We start from the raw sequence: 19811 nt of genomic DNA, 5'->3' as shown, positions 1-19811 counted from the left end.
TGCATACAACTTGGTCATAATATGGAACATAATTTACAAAATATTTTCACCAATTGAATCAGATAAGTGTGCTGACAATCCCAGGGCCCATAAAAATCACAGAACATGACAGGTGGCAGAGGAGATAGCATGCCAATGACAATGCAAGTTGAACAACAAGAATATATGGTAGCTTTGTTTTGCTGTGAATGCTTCTTAGTGTCTACATAAAAAAAGATAAGGAATTAAAGACTTACGGAGGTAGACAAATTGATGAGGAAAAGGTGGAGTTTGTGGGAGGAAAAAAGTGAAGTGGGGAAGGGGAGATGAAGACAAAGTTAGAGGGGAAGGAGGATACAAGAAGGGGTGAAAGAAAAGAAGACAGAGGTAGCATGGGAGATAAGGAAGGTGAGAGGTATGGTGGACAGTTACAAGTAAGAGGCCAGGAATGGAGAGAGTGAACAGCTCAGAAGAGTAGGGAATTAGAGATAACCCATGATCCTTCAGCCACAGGGGAGAGTTTGATCCCGAGATCTGCGTTAATACCATAGGTTGATAGGTCTTAAAAGTATTGTTAAGTGGAAATGGGGGTCCTGCTTGTGGCTTTTAACTGATGGCCAATCCTGGAAAAATGCTGGGTGTCGTGGGGGCGGGTCACAAAAGTTGTGCAGGTAGGCCTGGCCACTCAGAGTGATTCTGCTTTGCTACAGTGGGAGTTCAGGAGAAGTTCTGCAGTAGAACTGGTCAGAATTTATATTTTAAAATGTTGTAATGAGACAATAGGGATTTTTTTTCATTAAAATTTCCATTTTCCCAGCCAGCTCTTACCTGGTGCGCACTGCTTTCTCTGCCAGCTGCCGTTGACAACAGGGGTTAGCAGCTGTTGCGGTAGGGAGTTTAAGTAATTATATCATCAAATTCTTCAACATGTTCTGGATCTACCGTTCCCATCACAGACTGAAAACTAGGTGTATATTTCAAAAGGCTTGCATAGTGTGCATTGAACAATATAGCAGAGCACAAAATATCTCCTTTTACATTTTCTCAGTGCAAAAAATAATAAAACTTGCTACCAACTTTAAAACACTCCCCGTGGATGTAGTATTTCCAGCTACTACAATATTTTTATGTAGCTAGCACAAAGCCATGGGTTATGATTTTTCACAAACCTTGTGAAAATGAAAGACAGTCACTATATGGACAGGTATTGTGAAAGGAAACATTCAGACATTGCCAATGCACATTGATCTCAACTTGCCCAGGACTACAAAAGGTGCTTTATTGCCCTTCTTGAGCTGAGATTTAAATCGTATCAGATTAAGTTATGGTTTTGTGACACGGCTAGATGTTACCAGTGTCTATTTTTAGGTTATCATAAATTTATTTTACTTAATAATACTTTGCACTAAAACAGTGCTTTATATGTTCAAAGGTCACATATGTAAAACTGGAGCCTTAAAACTTTGCCTGTGATTGAGGAGGATTCTTAATCTGGAGGGTGAATTCCAACTAATGATGACTGCACTGCAACTTTAAGCGTGGGGGGAGGTGGGGGAGGCTGTTGTCCAGCTTGCCAAGGGAAAGGAAACAGGGCTTAATGGGCGCGGAGGTTGCGGAGAGGGAAGCCTCAGAAGCTGCTGCAAAAGGAGGAGTGAGTCATCCCCTGGGACCAGAAGGGCTGGGGAGCTGAAAAGGGACAAGCCCAGGTGTGAGAAGCCCCTTTTTCCCAGACCAGGCGGAGCAGTACCTATCCTTCCTCCCTTTGAGGTGGCAAAATATAAGGTTTGGTCAGCATCTGCTGTCGGCATTGGGCTAGAGGCTCCTTTCTAGGGAGACTGGGAAGGAATTTTTCCCTCACTACCAGATTGGCCTAGGTGGAGTGAGGGTTTTTTGCCTTTCTCCCAGTGGCTACAGGGTGGGCTTTGTTATGGTGAGGGGTGAAGGGAATTGGGCTTTGATGATCACATCTCCTTATGTATGTGTGGGGTGGATGTCCAGTGCAGGTACGCCATAGGGAAGGTGTACAGTGACCAGCTAAATGGCTTGGTAAAGGACTTAAAAAGGAGATGTTGGTTGAAAGAGTAGAACAGGATGGGGAGGGATTCATGCCTCCTATAACTGGTATGGCAGGGAGCCAACCCCCTTTCTTATAGCCCACCTTAATCCTCATTCCAGGGGAGTGGATGGTCAGGTCGAAGCAATGTGTTGGCTGGGGGGCCTGGACAGAAAAGGAAGGGGGCAGGTAGATATTCAATGAACAGGGGTTACCTGCACTGTACACTTTTATCTGCTGGGTAGTCCCAGACATCTAATAATAAAGTTGGGGCCTGATTAGAACTATATGAAGTGTCTCCCATCTTATTTTGGTATAGCTGCAGAACACTGGGTTCCTAATAAGGAAAAGACATTTTCTTCCTACAGGACAGCTGGAGTTTTAAAGCTACAATGGTGTATTAGTGACAAAAGCAAATCTGAAATCTGATCACCAGAAATTAAAATATTCTGCATGAGTTACAGTATCAGTTATCCCCGCTACTACAGATACATGCTAAATAGGCAGCATGCAATAAACACATACAGAGTATGTAGATTATTAAGAGGTATGATAATTACTTGGCAAAAAATTGAAGATGTTTATAATTCAATTTGAGAATATGTGATTTTTACTCTTATGGGCCCCAATTGTTTGAAATCGGTTACATGGAATTGCAGACCTAGTTTATATGCACAGTTACCATAATTATGTGCACAAATCAGGTATCACTGTCACATCAACCACTTGAACATACAAATAGCTGATATGTGAAAGCAGCTGCAGTAACTGCACAAACATGTCAGGCATGCAATTACATGTGCATTTTGTACACAGCCCTGGGCGGGCATGGGTTTTGAAAATCAAGTCCCTCATATAGTTAGCCCAGGGAACAATCATGGAAAGTGCCAAGCAACCTCTGCTCCTATTGATATCAGCAGTAGAGTTGAGGTAGTTCAGCACTTTGCAGGATCAGCCTCTTAGAGCTCCTTTTAACAGCATTGTCACTGTAGTGCGAAGAACTCTCTTCATGCTAAAATGCATCCTATATCAAATAAGCACCGGACACTGTTTGTTGGTATTGCAGATTTGAATCAAAATGTATCAATAGAATCTGAATTGCCATCATGTCCTGATGTATACACCTAAAACAATGAACAATTGAAATGTATTTTCATAAAAAATACATAAGGCATATGAAATAATATTGTGGGGAAAACAATGCTGATTTGAAAGACAACAGTGGAACTAACATAAAAAGGCTTTTTAACAAATGCTTGTGTCAACCTAGAGAATTAGATGGCAAGTTATAGTCAGTAACAAACAATTTATTACAATGACAGCAAAAGGCACTTGAGTGCTTTTACTCACCCGTTGTTGTGCTCGGGGTTCTAATTATGTTTTGGATGCTACTTTATCCAGGACTCATTCTTAACAATGTGAAAGTAAAGGAACTGTTTATTCATTTCTCAATCTTTGGGCCAAATGAACTACTAGTGCAAGCAGGCACAAAACAACTCTGCTGAATTCAGCCCTTCATGTTTAACCTTTTATGTTTAAATCTAATTTGATTGGTAATGGATTGATTTAAATGATGGTAGCTTTTAAACTGCTGAAACATATACCCACAAACCAGAGTTCCACTCCCTATCTATTCAGTTAATCATACATGAGAAGGGTTTTAAAGTATAATTTACTGCACAAATGCTCTCAGAGCTTGACACCAGGGGTGAAAGTGAGCCAGTAAGGGCCGGTATGGCGTACCGGTAAGAAGCGGCCACAGGCCCGTCTGCAGCCCACATTAAAGCGCTGCCATGGCAGATCCTACTGGGAGGGCCACCGATGGTGGGGTGCAAAAGGGGCAGCGATGTTAAAGCGCTGCCGCGTCAAAGGACCTCCTTAAACCGCTGCCACGGCAGCGCTGTAATGGCCCTGCCCCTTTTGCCTGCCCCCCCCGGCCGCCGACACAGGGCAAAGGGAGCAGCTGCCCCGGGCGCTTTTAAATCGCCGCTGGAGCCCCAGGCATCACGGGCCAGGTGGTGTGGAAGGGCTGGCTGTGGGAGGCTGACCCTGCAGCTCTGCCCCTTCCGTCAAGGCCCCGCCCCTTCCCAGGCCGGAGCCAGGCCTGGCCCCCGTACCGGTAAGTCTTTGGAGTTACTTTCACCCCTGCTTGACACTGATAGAAGAAAATGGTCACGTAAGATTACCAGAAATTCCCATAGTGCACCAAATCTGTGATTGTGTAACCTGATCTCAAGGGATCTTTCTAATTCCCTGTAGGTTCAGAGAAGAAAAAACAAAACAAACAAATAAAGAAAAACACTTTACACTCTCATTACACTTAAAATGATTAATCTAATCTGAAGTTCTACATGTGGGTTTTTAGTCTCTAGAGTACTGAAAAATGGGCTCAGACATTTAAGTTTAGTTGGCGAATATAGTCGCCGCAGGGTGTGCTGGCTGCTGATCAGATATCGTTATTTGGCTGCTGGCTGGATGAAGAGGCCTCCACTTTGATTCAAGAGAGTTTCTAGACAATGTGTTTTTGCACTTATCAAGGGTCAATATGCCCGAATGAGGCTTCCTGCTGCAGTCAAACTGAAACTCATTAGTAGCCTAATATAAAACACTTATGGGGAAAGAGATCAGCTATGTAATGACTACATTTCCATAGCCTCTTCACTAAATCAACAAAGTCAAACCATACAATTAAAAATAACACAAATTACTAGGCTGCATTAAAAAAGGGAAAGTTAGAGACACTCCCTGCACCCAGTTTACCTACAGTATGTTTCACAAAGATATACTGAAACAAAAGGGTGAATTACTGTACAGTATATATTTGCTAGCATTGAATTACTTAAATTCATGTATGTAATTAGTTCATTCCCTAACACAATAACTTTTTTTAAAAGCTATCTAGAAAAGGCACATGCTAAATGGTTCACTATATTAGAAGAGATGTTCTTTTAACAGCCCCTTTTGCTGTGACCAGCATGCAGGAGGAAAACAATATCATGATAAGACAGCTTTGCATTTATCTCATAGCTGGAAGGCATCACTTTGAGTTCTAACAAAAGCAAAGTCTAACTGAACCAGACGGTAATCTACATGTAATCAAGTTCACTCACTCTCTACAGTCCTGTCTTGGAAGAAGGTTTTTCTGCTGAAGAGCAAAATGCAACTAATTAGATTGGAATGAAAGCTGTGTGTTTTCATCTGCTAGAGAAGAACTGTAACTCAAACTGATAGAGGAGAAATTGGCAGGGTGGGTGGAATAAAGCAGGGGTGGAGGTATTCCTGGCTGGAGAGTAGAACATCAAAATGATAAAGAGGCAAGCATAATCAATTTTTAACATACACAGCCCTTATATTCATGTCAGCTATAGGGAAATGCATACAGCTTCTTTTTGTATACGTATGCCTTCCAGATACAAGAAAGTGGCTGCATTTAGCGAGAAAACAAGCATATGCAGTACAAGCATTCCTGGGGTTATAATAAACACTAACAATACAGATAACTTGGATTCTTATATTAATTACATCCAGGATCATTTGTTTCATAATTGCCTTACCCCCTTAAAATAGGTGGATGGACTTTTTAGCTGGGTGGGTGGGTGAGACAAGTTTTAAAAAAATACTGTTGACAAAAAAACATACAATTTGTACTAAAGATGTTGTGTGTGTGTGTGTGTGTGTATTTGCATCACATGTTGAATGAGGGGGTAGGGGAGGGAAGGAAGGTGGTCTCTAATTTTTAACTCCAGGTTAGAAACAATTAAACAGTCAATCAAACGAGCATACAAGCAGCTACGGCCTTAAGAAGGAAGATATTTGCTAGCCTTTTATTGAATGAGTTAGAGTAGATGGTGATTAAATTTAAGTTGGTCTTCAAATCTGTTTTAAACTTTAAATGTTTACTGTAAGAGAAATACAAATTTGTGTACTTCATCTTAAAACAACACCTTTTCTTATATAGTCCATTATTTAAAAAACAATGGAGTATCCTTACCATTACACACTTAAAGTCTATCATATTATTTTACGCTGAATTACCATGGATTTGTGCAAATTTTGTTTTGGTTTGTATATTTTCATGCATAGCTGAGTTTCCCTTTAAATTTAGTAAAGTTCAGCAGAGCCGACCAATTTTGCCTGTTTTTGAAACTAGGCAAACTCGTAAGTTTATGAATTTTCCAACCATAAATTAGTTCTCAAAACTCCTTCTCCCACTTGCTCAAAATTTAGCAGAGTCTCGTGAATCTCAGCAAAAATGGCCAGAATATTGAGATTATAATAAAAATTCAACCCAGGTAAATTGTTCCTGGTTTAGTTACAAAAGTTTTACAAAGTTTTGTTGTGAACACTGCTAGTTAAGAAATATCTGGGAGTGGAAATAAGCAGTAAAATTAGTAACCTCACACCTGAGTAAATTGGGAATGGTAAGCACCAATGAGGTGAAAAACTATAATAGGACCTGAAGAGATTAAAAATAAAGGCAAAAAACCTCTATAAAACAAACCAGCAAAGAATATCACAGTCAGACTGGAAAATATGCAAATCCAAAACAAATATTAGTGAAAAAGGAAAACATGGAAAGCGGTCATAGAATATCAGGGTTGGAAGGGACCTCAGGAGGTCATCTAGTCCAACCCCCTGCTCAAAGCAGGGCCAATCCCCAATTTTTGGCCCAGATCCCTAAATGGCCCCCTCAACCATTGAACTCACAACCCTGGATTTAGCAGGCCAATGCTCAAACCACTGAACTATCCCTCCCCTCAGTCATACCAAGAGATCTAGGTGTCATAGTGGGCAGTAAATTTGACATGAGTTTGCAGTTCAGTATGGTAGCAAATAGACACATTGATTGAAATATTTTAAAGTAGACTTGACACAATACTGGAAAATGTTGTACAGTTAGAAATGTTTCATGGGCAGGGGGATGGACTAGATGCTGTATGCTTTTTCCATCTCTAATGTCAATTATTCAGTTTCACATGGAGAAAGTCACACAGTAGGTATAGCCTAATCAACTTGCATGGTTTGTGGTTTGGTACTAGTAAGAACATCATTGTGACGCTGGCAGATCAGGTGGCAGCTCACACCAGAGCCCTAGACCAATTCATTTGTATTTTGTATAGATCAAAGTGATTAAGTGTAGAAGAGTGTACTGTTGTTTAAACTTCATGAAAACTACTGGTATGTTACTTGCACTGTTTTCACTTATCTGTATCCCATTATAACGTAGTAGCAAACATTTACATTGTTGTATACCCCTGTACCTAAATAACCATCAAATGAGAAAGAAGCCTTGTGGAATGCAAATGAAGAACTTTTCTATTAAAGTGTTAATTTCAAAGCAAGTGGTCATTATGCATGATGCTTGGCAGTCAAAGACTCAAAATGCATTCCTCACTTTCAAACATCAAACGAAAAGCCCAAGTGTGTCAGCCTGTTTTCTGTGAGAAGAAGCTGTAAGTTTGGATACAAGGAAAGTTCCTGCATCTTTGGACTGTTTGGACTCTTACAGGAAAGTGTACCAGATACACAGTGGCGATCCCCAAAGACAACCTGGGTACCCTGAAAAGACTTTTTGGGAAACTGGCAGTTTATAACATCACTTCCACCATTTGGAATTATAAAATGTGACTCACCTGTGTATATATTTTATTTGCTTTAACCTCTCAATAACTCACTTCCTTTTCAAAGCTAATAAACCTTTGGTTACTTTACTATAAAATTGTCTGTCAGTGTTGTCTTTGGTGTAAGACCTAGAGTACCAATTGATCTGGAGTAAGTGACTGGTCTCTTGGGACTGGCAGTAGTGACCTTTTATCACAAAGTCCAGTTTGTCTGGGTGTCAAGATAGAGTGGAGAGTCTAAGGGTACTGTCTGTGACTCCATGGTAAGACTGGTATAGTGATCCAGGAGTTCGCATTTGTCACAGGCTTGATGAAATCTAATTATAGAACATACTATCAGTTTGGGGTGTCTGCCCTGTTTTCTGACAGTCTTCCCTGAGGTCAGCCCTCTCAGTTGTGAGCCACTCCAGATAGCATAACAATTGTCACACTTCCCTCCCACCCCCTTTATATGTACTCCTATACTGCAATGAAGTATATTGAAGCACTGCTGTTCTTGATTAAAGGAAGAAATCCCTCTAATCAAACTGCTGTGGTCCATTTTTTTTCATTATGGATAATATGAAAAAAAGTCCCCAAAACATTAAAAGGCCATTAAATCCTGTGTCTTGCCATTTAATAAATTGTGAGTTGTATATGAGAATCAAGGCACTATGGAAAGCCATTTGCTAAGTTTAAACTGAGTATTAAATCATGCAGTAAGCCAACAGGAGCTTCTTTCATCATGAAAAAAAGAATACAGTACCTTAATCCGTACAAGCAACATTGTAATAACAAAAAAAATCAACTTCTGTGGACCTCCATATTACAGTTGGAGAACTAAGATAGGAAAGCTAAATGACTTGTCCAGGATCATGCAGGATGTCTGTGACAGAGCAGGAACTGAACCAGATTTCCCAAGTCAGAGAGTACGATCCTAATCACTGAACAATTCTTCCTCTCTGGATGTGCAAAAAAATGTAGCCATGAAATGTACACACCTCTGTGTGTGTATGTATACAAGTGAAATTCTACCCACTGAAAATTTGGTCTGGAATGGCTATGTAACATGAAAAGATGGTGATGATATGCCTGGAATAATATATGCAATCCTTTCTAATGCAGCTGCTGCTAGCCACTTCCAGAAGGTTGTTCCATGGGGCACAGTACATCGTAAAATGGGGAAAGGTTTTCTTTGTTTGGGGATGTGCGGTGAGATTTAAGGAAAAGTCCTGTACAATTTAAAAAGGATTAAACCAGTTGAGTTCTACAATAAGACTCAATTATGGTTCTAAAACCTGTACAGATAGGAGGAAAGAACATGCTTTCAATAGGTTTTTGCAATTCTATTGTAAAATTCTACAGCAGAGGTAAAATTTTATGTCAAAATACCAAGTCTTCACATTTCCTATTAGATGATATTCCAGGCCTTTTCAGTAAGCATCTCTTCCCCTATACTCAGGCCAAGGACATATTAATAAGTCTTCTCTGATAAAATGAGCAGGATTTGGAAACTAAATATAAGATTAATGCATTCAGAATGCAGAAAATGGAAAACGACATCATGTCTTTTTTTTGTTTTATATTACTGGAAAATGTATGAAGAAATTTATTCATTCTTTTGCTCAATAGCAGTGAATGAAGCAAGAAACTAACCTTAAGTGGCAGCTATTGCAAACCAGAAATTCTTTACTGTGGCCAAACTGTACATATGTTTTCATTTATTTCAGAATACTTTGATGTCTTAATAATAGGAAAGCAAAGAAGAAATTTAAAAGTTAACATTCACTTTATTACAACTCACAAAGTTATAGTCAAAATATGCCAAGAAAAAATAATAAAACTACTTTGCTCAGATTTGGTGTTTTATTTAGGATGGATTTTATTTTATTTTATTTCATTGCACTTGCAAAAGTAAAAGGAGAGTTGCATTGTAAAACATACTCCATTATAATAATTCTGGTTTTTCTGTTCTCTAGACCTGACTAAGCCTGAAGAGAGCAGAGGTGCATGAATCAAAGTTTTTGAAATCTTAAAAAAAAAAAAAAAAAAAAAAGGGTAGCTTGGGTGTAGTTTAAGGGGTAGAGAAAGTCTTTTGTTGTTTGTTTTTAAACCCAACACTGTCAAGCATTGGGAATTGCATCACACCCAATTGTACTAGTCTACTGGTAATTAATACTATGATTCTGATCTCACACCTATTTTACACTGGTGTAATTCCACTGATTTCAAATTGAAGTATTACAGGATGTACACTAGTGTAAGCAAGATCAGAATTAGGCCCTCAGTTGCTTCCTCTAGTGCATCGGAAATATTTGAGTCTTCAAAGAACATTAAAAGTATCCAACACTGTAGGTAGAATATGGAAAATTTTGTCTCCACATAAGGTTGTCAGATGTATGGACTTCCTTATTTTAAATGAATGATCAAAATACCCACAACATTCTTGTGTTTTATCATTTCATGACTGTGCTCAATATTTACATAGTGATTCTTCTCAAAAGAGGAAAAAAGAATGAGAAATAAATAAATAGCGATCTCCCTGCATAATGAGGCTACCTTTAAAGATGGATCATTCAGGGTGATACTTGGCTACATTCAATACATCAATATTTATTAAGCAGACAAAAAGTCAATTTCACTATAACTTACTTTGTAATAGGAAGCAATACAGCAAAGAATGTGCCAGGAATAAAAAAAATATGTATACTTTTAGTAGGTTCAATTACATCTTTTATAAAAAAAAAAGGCTTTAAAAATTTAATGAATAATCTACACTATAATAATAATATAATATAATAATCTATGATAAAAGGGAAGACTGAATGCTGAATAGGTAAGGACCTAACCCATTCAGAAAAGCTTGCTGATCTCCAGTTGCTGAGTAGCTATCAGGTAGGTCACGTATTTTGAGTAGCCAACTACCTCAAACATAAGAGCACTTCCTGAAAGAAAACTCCCAACTTTTGGGAGGATAATGGCCTATAGTTGTCATTACTTCCTAGAAGTAACTGATACTATAGGGCAGCTATGGTACTCAGCATTTCTATGAGTAAACTGGACATTTCTGAGGTACTATAAACTAACAATAACATTCAATATGAAATAAACACATCAGCTGAAGTCATATAAAACATACATTGACAGCAAAAATGAATAAATGAATGTATTAATTAATGTCATCTGAAAAAGGGAAAGAAAGGAGATTTTAAACATACAAGAACATGTGTATATATTGATGGTTAAGAGCTTAGATTTTTCTCCCATGTTGTCTCTCAGAATCTGCACAGTATGCTTAGGATACTTTTATCCAATATTTATACATTGGAAATTTATACAAATACAAATTGAAGTATTTGCATTGGCTTGCCTGTTTTACAGTAATTTTTTGTAACGTGCATGTGTATAAGGACAAAAATATCGCATGGCGCAGTTATCTATTATCTAACACATTATATTAATGGCCTTAACTGACACAAAGCTCAAATTTACTCTCTAGGGTATGGTCACATCAGGAAGCACAGATTAAATAAGAGATAGCAACACTTGTGTACTGAACTTCAGTCTCCAGCTTTAATTGGGCATAAAATATAATCTGAACATAACCCGCCACCTCCAGTCTTAAAATGCTAGCTTTTTGGGCAACTCAACCATCTTGGAGTAGTTTGCTTCTAAGAAGAAGTGTATCACAAGCAGTTCACAGAAATCATGAGGGCTGAGATTTCCCACAAATAAACCTTTAAACACAAAGAATTTAAATAACCCCTGATGTATCACATGGTTCCAGTGGACCCAGAAACCACTTACAAAGAAGAGACAGGGCATCTCTCAACTCAATATTTTCACGCACCAAACTAATCTGTTCAAAGAGCATGCAGCCTTAGAGTATTAGCTCATATCAGAGGAGCTGACTTAGACTGCATGCCCTAAAACGGTGTTTTCCAAAACTGCTTTTTGAAGCTCCATCCTTTCCAGACTGACATTCTGTACACTAATAAGGATTTTTCAGGTACTGACATCCAAACTATTAAAAATGTAATTTTGTCATAAGCATAGTCACGTGGTAAATCTCTCACGAAATAAACAGGGAGGGCTGCAAGAAATAGGACAGTGGAAGTGTTTCTGAATTATATGCAAAATGATACAGGTGTATTAGAGAAGATAAATTGGAGGAAGCCCCCGGATCCCAATGGGATGCATGGCAGGATTCTAAAGGAATAAGCAGGAATTTGGCAAATCCTCTGGGCTTTTATTTTATGTGACTGACAAAAGAGAGTATCTAAGGGCTGAAAAAAGTGTGATATTCTAAAAGCAGGTAATTAGAGACCTACGAATTCCTGATAAAATACTGGAAAATTTAATTAGGGATAAGATATGGGAAAAGGGTAAAGTGCATAAAGGCCAACAGGAAAAAAAAACAATTGTCACAGGATTTTTCATAAAAAGTGCTTTAAAAGCAAGATGAAGGCAAAATACAGTAGTAGATGTAATCTGCCTTTATTTCAGCAAAGCTTTTGGTAACGTATCTGACAAGAAGCTAATCCCAAAGATCAAAGGTTTATGAAACATTGCCAGTATGTAGACCTGTATATAAGACTGGTTGATGGGAAGAGAAGAGAAAGTTACAGTAAACTGCAGTGTAGCTTTGTTAAAACATGCAGAATCCTGCAAGTTCAATAATATGTATTAGTACAATGTACAATAGTACGGTGTCTAAATCAGCTAGAAAACTAGATAGCTCAGAAGACTGGTGAATGGTTATGCGAATCATTCCTATATTCTACTAATAAAGAATGCATTTTGCTCCCTACTCAAAGTTTAGAACTCATTATTAAAGACATAGAGCTGTGATCTAGCATCATTTGGGGCTGTGTATGTCCCCTGAAGCTGTGGAAGAAAGTTTCCTGCAGGCTGCCATGACTTCCACTCAGACCTCAAGGTTTGTATACTTTATGTTTGGATATCTTTTGTTTTAGGGAAAACTACTAACAACCCTTTATATAGCATTAAGAGTGGGAAGGGGGTACCTTTAAATCTTCTATTGCTGATAGTGTGTCTACAAGACATCTTATTTCCTTAAAGAAACTGAAAGAATTTATGCCCACTGTTAGCTCAGGGGAGGAGTTACACCTGTGGAAGATCTAAGGTCCTGGTTCTGGCCGGTGGGGAAGGTGCTGCTGCTGCAGGTGCATCATTAAACCTGGGGCTATGATCTCCTGAATGTAAGGGGACTGTTGCCCCCTTACTAACAGTCAGTGGGGGTGTTTTAGTTGTTAGCTCCCAGTACTAAAAAGGGGGAAGGGTCGATGGGGAATCAGGACCCTGAGACTGACAGTCCCCAGGAACCAATGGGGAGAGGCCAATGCTCCAGGTCAGCCTGAACGACAGGGCGGGCAGGCTAATCAGGGAGTCAGGTGGCCAAGGAGGTGCCGTCCTCCATGTGAGCTGGATTTGCCTGGGTCAGACAGAGTGGGGCCGAGCTAAGGAGAAAGCAGGGGCTCAAGCTAAGCTGGGGAGCAGAGCTGGGCCAGATCCAGAGGGACCAGGAAAGCAGCCCAGAGAGAGGAGACCCTGTCCTGGGAGCAGAGCTGCAGCCCCAAAGCCAGAGGCACAGCCCAGAGAGAGCAGACTTGCCCTGGGAGCAGAGCTGCGGCAACCAGAGCCAGAGGGGCCAGAAAAGCAGCCCAGGAAGCAGGTCAGTGCTGGGAGCAGAGTCACAGAAGCAGCCTGCAGAGCAGACCTGTCCTGGGAGCAGAGCTGGAGCAACCAGAGCCAGAGGGGCCAAAGAAGCAGCCCAGGGAGCTGGAGCAGCAGTACAGAGACAGAGTGGTGGAGCTGGGGCTGGAGCGGTCCGGAGCTGGGTGCGGTGAGCAGCTGGGGAGAGCGAGGGGGACCCTGGGCAGTGGGCCCAGCACAGGGAGACCCCTCAGCCAAGAGGCTCTGCAGGCCAGGTTTGGATCGTAACCCCAACAGGGCGGGGGCGACACTGAGAAGAAGGGTCCTGCCACTTAGAGCCTGAGAGCGTGTGGCCACCACCAGAGCAAGCGTCCAACCCACAGCATCCCTGCAGCAAAGCCAGGGCCTGGGACTTACAAGGAACAGACTATGAACTGCCCTGACATTCCAGAGACACTGTTTGTGAAGTTCCCTGCCACAGAGCGGGTTGATGTGTTTCCTTTCCCATTTTTCTTATTCTTCTTAAAATTAATTGTTGATTAAATAACTTGCATTTGCTTTAACTTGTATGTAATGGTCAGTGGGTCAGAGAAGTGCCCAGTGCAGAGAGAGTTCCCCGGAGTGGGGACACCCTAGCCCCTGTCCTAGGTGACCACAGCAGGGTTGGGGGTCGAGCCCCCCCAGGAATCCTGGGCCCAGCCTTGTTGGGGTTACAAGGACTCTGCCAGACAGGAGAGTGGAAGGAGAGTCCTCAAGGGCAGAGAGGCCACTGGGTAAAGGAAGTGGGAGTGAGGACTCAGATCCTTTCGCTAGCCCACTTCACCAGGGTAGTGCAGAAGCCAGGAAAGTTCCCCACAATAGCGGGACTATTTCCCCGCTTACATAATGATATGTCTACAGTGTTCACTGCTTTCAGCATTACACACACCACATGACCCCCCCCCACGATGGGTATACAGCTGTGTAAATAATGGGGCACTACTTAGGGTAAGTAGAATAAAAAGACACTTGTGACCCCTGTATGTACCCCAGTATATACCCTAAAGGGCTCTCTACTCACCCAAGCAGTGTCTCTCCATCTACACTGCTATTTTTAACAGTGTAGCATCTCATTGCCTGCGCGCTGCTGGAGTCTTTCCCCGCCACAGAGGAAGACTCTAGCAATGGGGAAAGGCTCCTTCACTGGGGAGCTACCAGAGTCTTTCCCACCACCGTGAAAGACTCTGGCAGTTGTTAAAGGCTCTGGCCATGGGACAGGCAGCTGGGAAAGGCTCTGCCAGCTCCCACTGCCCGGGTTTCACTGACGCTTGTAGCTACATTACACAGTGCAGATGCAGCCTGTTTTTCATGGCTGTGTGTAGCTATATATACTCCACACACTACTGCAGAGGGCAGATTAGGGGTTTGTGGGGCCCTGGGCCAGAGCAAGTGTGGGTCCCTCCCCACCCCTCCTCTGCCCCGCACTCCTGCCAGGGAATGGGGTTGGGGTGTGGGGGCTTCCCCACCCTACTCCCCAACCCCACTCCCCAGCAGGAGCACCAGGCTGGCGGAGCAGGTCGGGGCACAGGGGCAGCCATTTTTCCGGGGATCCCCAGTTGGCCAGGGCCCCTGGGCATGGACTCCTTTGGCCCAATGGCTTATTTACCACTGCACTGCTGCAAGTGGTATGCAGTATATACATGACCTAAGTGGACAGAAGCTGTCAGTGCCAATATTTTATTAGTGCTGATAAAACAAGGTGCCAGAAGGAAGGTTTTGTTTATGTTTCACCAACAGTCAAAAGAGCTCAAGTGAGAAAGAGAGGAATTAGTTGCTGCCATGTTGAGTATAAGAAAATACCCCATAATAGCAGGATATGTAAATTTGTGCTTCATTTAAGACCTGTGTTTGATCACCCCACTGACCCTAGCACAACAGCATCAGCACAGAACCCTTCTCTTTTAGGACACGGATTCAACTCTAGCCCAAATCAGCAGGTACCAAAAGCCATCACAGCAGGAGCTCTTCCTTTGTTTGCTGTTTAGTAAAGAAGCCAGAGGTTGAATCAGAATGATGATTCAATTACCCTCTCTACTTTGATGCCAATGTTGGGCACATGGATGGTGGAGGTGGTGGGGAACTTGCATAGTTACTGTTTACGCAGCACCTGTTCTGTAGCTACCAGATCTCAGTCTCCAGCTGATGTTAACCAAGCATCTTTCAACAGACTTTAATTATAAATAATAATGAAAATCCATCTCTCTTTTCTTCAGTTTAGGGTTAATGGGCTATTTGAACATGTAACATACCAAGGACCCAAGTGGGCTCCATATGGGTCTGAGGCTCTGCCTACAAGGATCCAACTGCTGTGTTGGGAAGGGGAAAATAACCTGACTGTTGATGTTACACGTTTCAAAAGCAACTATTGCTTATTGGGATCTCTCACAGTGGTTTTCCCTGTACAAGGACAGCCTGCCCAAGTGGATCATGAGAGAATACCATTTTCCCTCTATTACAGACACAATCTGAATTAAATCCATGTTGATTGCATCCAGCAGGCAAGCAAACTCAGAACTTTAAAGCTGCAGTACACAAAAAAACCCAAAATCTTAACAATTACATGGATATAGTACATACACCACAGCCACAAAAATATTTTATTACTGGTCTAATGGTGAGTTCCTTAAGAAAAATAATTTCCATTTTACTCTAAGTAACCAACCCCAAAATTCATTAAATTTGTCAAACATTCACTTGCAAATTGACATCAAGCATGACACCAGCTTTGCCTGGCATGATAAGAGGGTTTATTTTATTTTATGTTTTGACCACAGTTATGAATAGTTGAAAACAGGAATGAACTATATTTTAAAAATCATGTCTCCATTTTAAACATAGTATTGTGATTGTGAGGTAAGTATGCATGAGGAAGTGGAGAGAAACTGTTTCCAATGGAATAATATACGGCTATGTTTTCGTCACAGTCTTCTGGTATTACTGTTAATTAAAGGAGAAGAAGTCAAATGTTTTGCACAGTCCAATGCATTTAAAGTTTGTGGAACAAAACATTATTGGCGATCTAAGAGACAAAACTATAATAAATTACATGTGCCATCTCAGAAATCCATTCATGTTTGGCAGTCCAAGGGCATAACTCATAAATAAGTTTGTGTATACTTTTATATAGGTATATATGTTCATTAATGCATGTGTGGCATCAGCCACTGTCAGAAGACAGGATACTGGGCGAGATGAACAATTGGTCTGATCCAGTATGGCCGTTATATTCTTATGTATGTGAGTGACTACACAAACACGTTCAATATCTTAACATATACTGCTCAGAGCAGTCTATACAGGGTTCAGTCTGGTCTTTTTACTGACTTTCATCATTATTTAAGTATAAGAAAGGCCGCACAGACACAGCATATTTATTCAGCTGTTTAGCAAACAAAATACATACCGTAATTACACTACCGATTCCCAGCTAGTGCTATAGCACTACACCCACAATACACGGCTTTAAAGTTACTTCATTGTATATGTGTCTTGTATGCATTACTTAGACAGATGCCCTATGTTCTGCAGTAATCTTCACAAACAAAATTTACCATGATTAGTGTTCTTTTTGTTAAAATTATGCTACGTGCGCGTAACTTCAGACATACTGGAGCGAAATTTCCTGTGGATATCCCTAATTATAGGGTCTGTTTGGCACAGAAAGTCTTTCCAAAACTGTTTTCTAATATTTGGAAAGAACATGATCTTTTAGTTTGGCAATGAGTTCCACACTGATAGAAAACAGAAGCCTGCATTTTGGAATCAATCATAAGTGAAGTGCAGTATACTTAGGTGCTTTACTATAATAGTATTTTCCCCTCCATTTTTTTCTTCATGAATAGAATATTAACAATAGGAATATTGTCTTTTATATAAAAAAGTGAATACTCACATTTCACAAAATATCTTCAGAAACCATATTTCATAAATATGAATACTAATTGCCACAGTTATTCAAAGTCAAGCCTATTTCGGAGGTCTGGATAATCAGTACACTATTTCACCTTTCTGTGAATACCTAATGAAACACTGGAGACTTGCTTCTAAGCAAATCAGCTGCTGTCAAGAGATTTTCATTACTTCAGACATTGATTAAGCTATCCTAAGGTTTACCATACTCTCATTTGCTTTGAAGTGCTGATATGTGTCCTTTAAAACATATCTTTGCAGAAATATCTATTTCAGTGCATGAAAAGAAAAGTGGGAAACACTGCCAACTTTTTCAACATACCTGAACCAAAGTTTATGAGCTGCTGTGTATTTATTTAGTGCCAAGTGGTTATTTCCATTATTTTACATGTTTGTTTTTCTCACTAACAATTTAAAAACTCCCTTAAACACACAGGAGAAATGTCACGTTATTGTGATCTGGGCATTTCTTATAACAGTTTGCCATGTACTGCCATTGGTCCACATATTGACACAGGGGAATAAGCATTTACAAAAAAAGTCTATATGGATTTTAGTACAACTATTATTTACCCACTGAATAGTGAATAAAAGGCATTCTCAGTTGTTCCCTTAACTATTTATAAAACAAACATGCAAACAAAAATAAAATTCTAGTGTTAACTCCTGGCTCAAACCTGTAGCACATGTGCTATATTGGTTTCAAAAATGAATCTTTTTCTTTCTTTTTTATTTAGTCTTCAGAACTATGAAATCAATCAATTTTGCTTCATAAGCAGGACATAGAATTCTTATTCTAACCATCAAATATTTAAACCGAGTGCATCTATTCTAATCACGGCACCATGATGTGTAAACTTCTGTCACAGCAATTTGTCCTTGTTGAACTATTTGACAACTTTCTATAGTGGGACTGAATCCAGCTCCCAGTGAAGTCCCAGGGAATAGGAGGAGGCTTGTAGGGATATCCTACACTATTCCTGTGCTCCCTTCCTTTTATTTTTTACATTTATTAATTTATTGGTGATTACACCATGAAAAGGCTACTATTTTAATAAGAAATCCACACTGCACTAGATTTCCACTTAAAATCCCATTAATCTCTAGAGATTCCCTTTCCAAAACAAATCTTTCCACAGAAAATAGTGGAATTATCCTATCATGTGTATTTAGGGCCCAATTCTGTGACTTGCTGAGCACATCCCACATGTTGCAAAGAAACCCTCTGCTTTCACTAACATTAGCAGGAGTTCAGAGCACTCAGCACCACACAGGTGTCATGGGCACATAATTTCAGATACACCAGATGGAAGCAGTGTTTCAAAAACTGCCCTTTAGACATAATCCTGTACACTTTGCAATCCTAGAACTCCTAATAAAGTCAGTAAACATACTGAGTGTTCAAAAAATGGATAGTAGGGCCCTCTATATAATATTATTGCAATTTCCTTTTTTTCTTTTTAATGTGAGGACTTGTACTATGTAAGATACATGTGTCTACATGTAAGGATGGGGTAAACAATGTATTGACTATAGAAAATATGAGCTAGAAAAATTCTAGCACAGTGTCCTTTTTTTCTTCACTCCCCTCTTCTCTCTCTCCTTTAATTTCACTTAAAACCAGGAGCAAATACAATTCTTCTCAGTGTTCCTTTAAATCAATATTTTAATTTAGTACAGTTCTGTTGATCTAACAAGATTATTTGACTGACTACCAACTAGCAACACAGAGACAGGAAACAAAAAGTACTAACTCCAACAAGCCCCAATCTGATGGGGCTAATTAGATGCTGGTAGATAAGGTGGGACTTCTTGTATTTTTACTGCATTGGGGATAATAAATTAATCATATTTGGCAAGTACAATATGAAAGTAACTAAGGCCTGAGCCAACAAGCTACTTAGGCCTACGTTTAAATACAATAATCCCACTGAAGTCAGTGGGACTGCTCATATGCTTCAAGTTAGGCATGCACTTTCTGAATCTGAATGTTCCCCACACTATCGTATGTTGCCTAGGGCATGAATAAGACCTACTAAAAGACTGTCTTTTTCTTCTTCTAGCCTTGGTTCCATCTATATGGGGTTGGCTCTTCGAGTCCTCCTTCTCCTTTCCAGTCTGCCTTGGCGTAGTTCCTTGGAAATTCTTCAGCCAGTCCAATCCTTTTAAATTACATCCACCCATTTAGTTTTGGTGGACTATGTGTACCTTCTGGGGTACGCTCCACTGACCAGTTGGCATTTTCTGTGCCACTTCCCTGCAGCTGGCAGAGGAACCCAGACCCAACCATTTATCCAGGATCTAGGCCAGAGATCCTCCAATCAGCAGCTAAGGTCTGCACAGTCTCTAACCTCACTGCTCTTTCTCTGAGCTGCTTCCTACTCTACCTCCCACAGGCTCTCTTCTCCACCCTTCTGTGTAAACCCTTCCTTCAGAGCCAGGATCCCAGGATCTCTTCCGGGGTTTCCTCCTTTTCCCTCTCTAAGTCCAGAGAGAGACTGTTGAGTTCCACACTTCAGCCCCCTTAATTTCCCTTTTCTGGCAAAGCAGACTTG

At 40.5% G+C, this 19811-nt stretch overlaps 1 protein-coding gene across 1 annotated transcript in view; it reads right to left on the bottom strand.

Moving 5' to 3' along the window:
- GPC5 (glypican 5) overlaps window positions 1–19811 on the bottom strand; it is a gene marked incomplete at its 5' end in the record, with an annotated part of 1121527 nt that overhangs the window by 362087 nt on the left and 739629 nt on the right. The gene's annotated exons all lie outside the window — the stretch shown is intronic.

Source organism: Lepidochelys olivacea (genome assembly GCF_965140295.1).
Source record: "Lepidochelys olivacea isolate rLepOli2 genome assembly, chromosome: 1".
Lineage (NCBI taxonomy): Eukaryota > Metazoa > Chordata > Testudines > Cheloniidae > Lepidochelys > Lepidochelys olivacea.
Note: the sequence above shows the minus strand (reverse complement) of the source record. Positions and strands in the feature narration are given on the sequence as shown.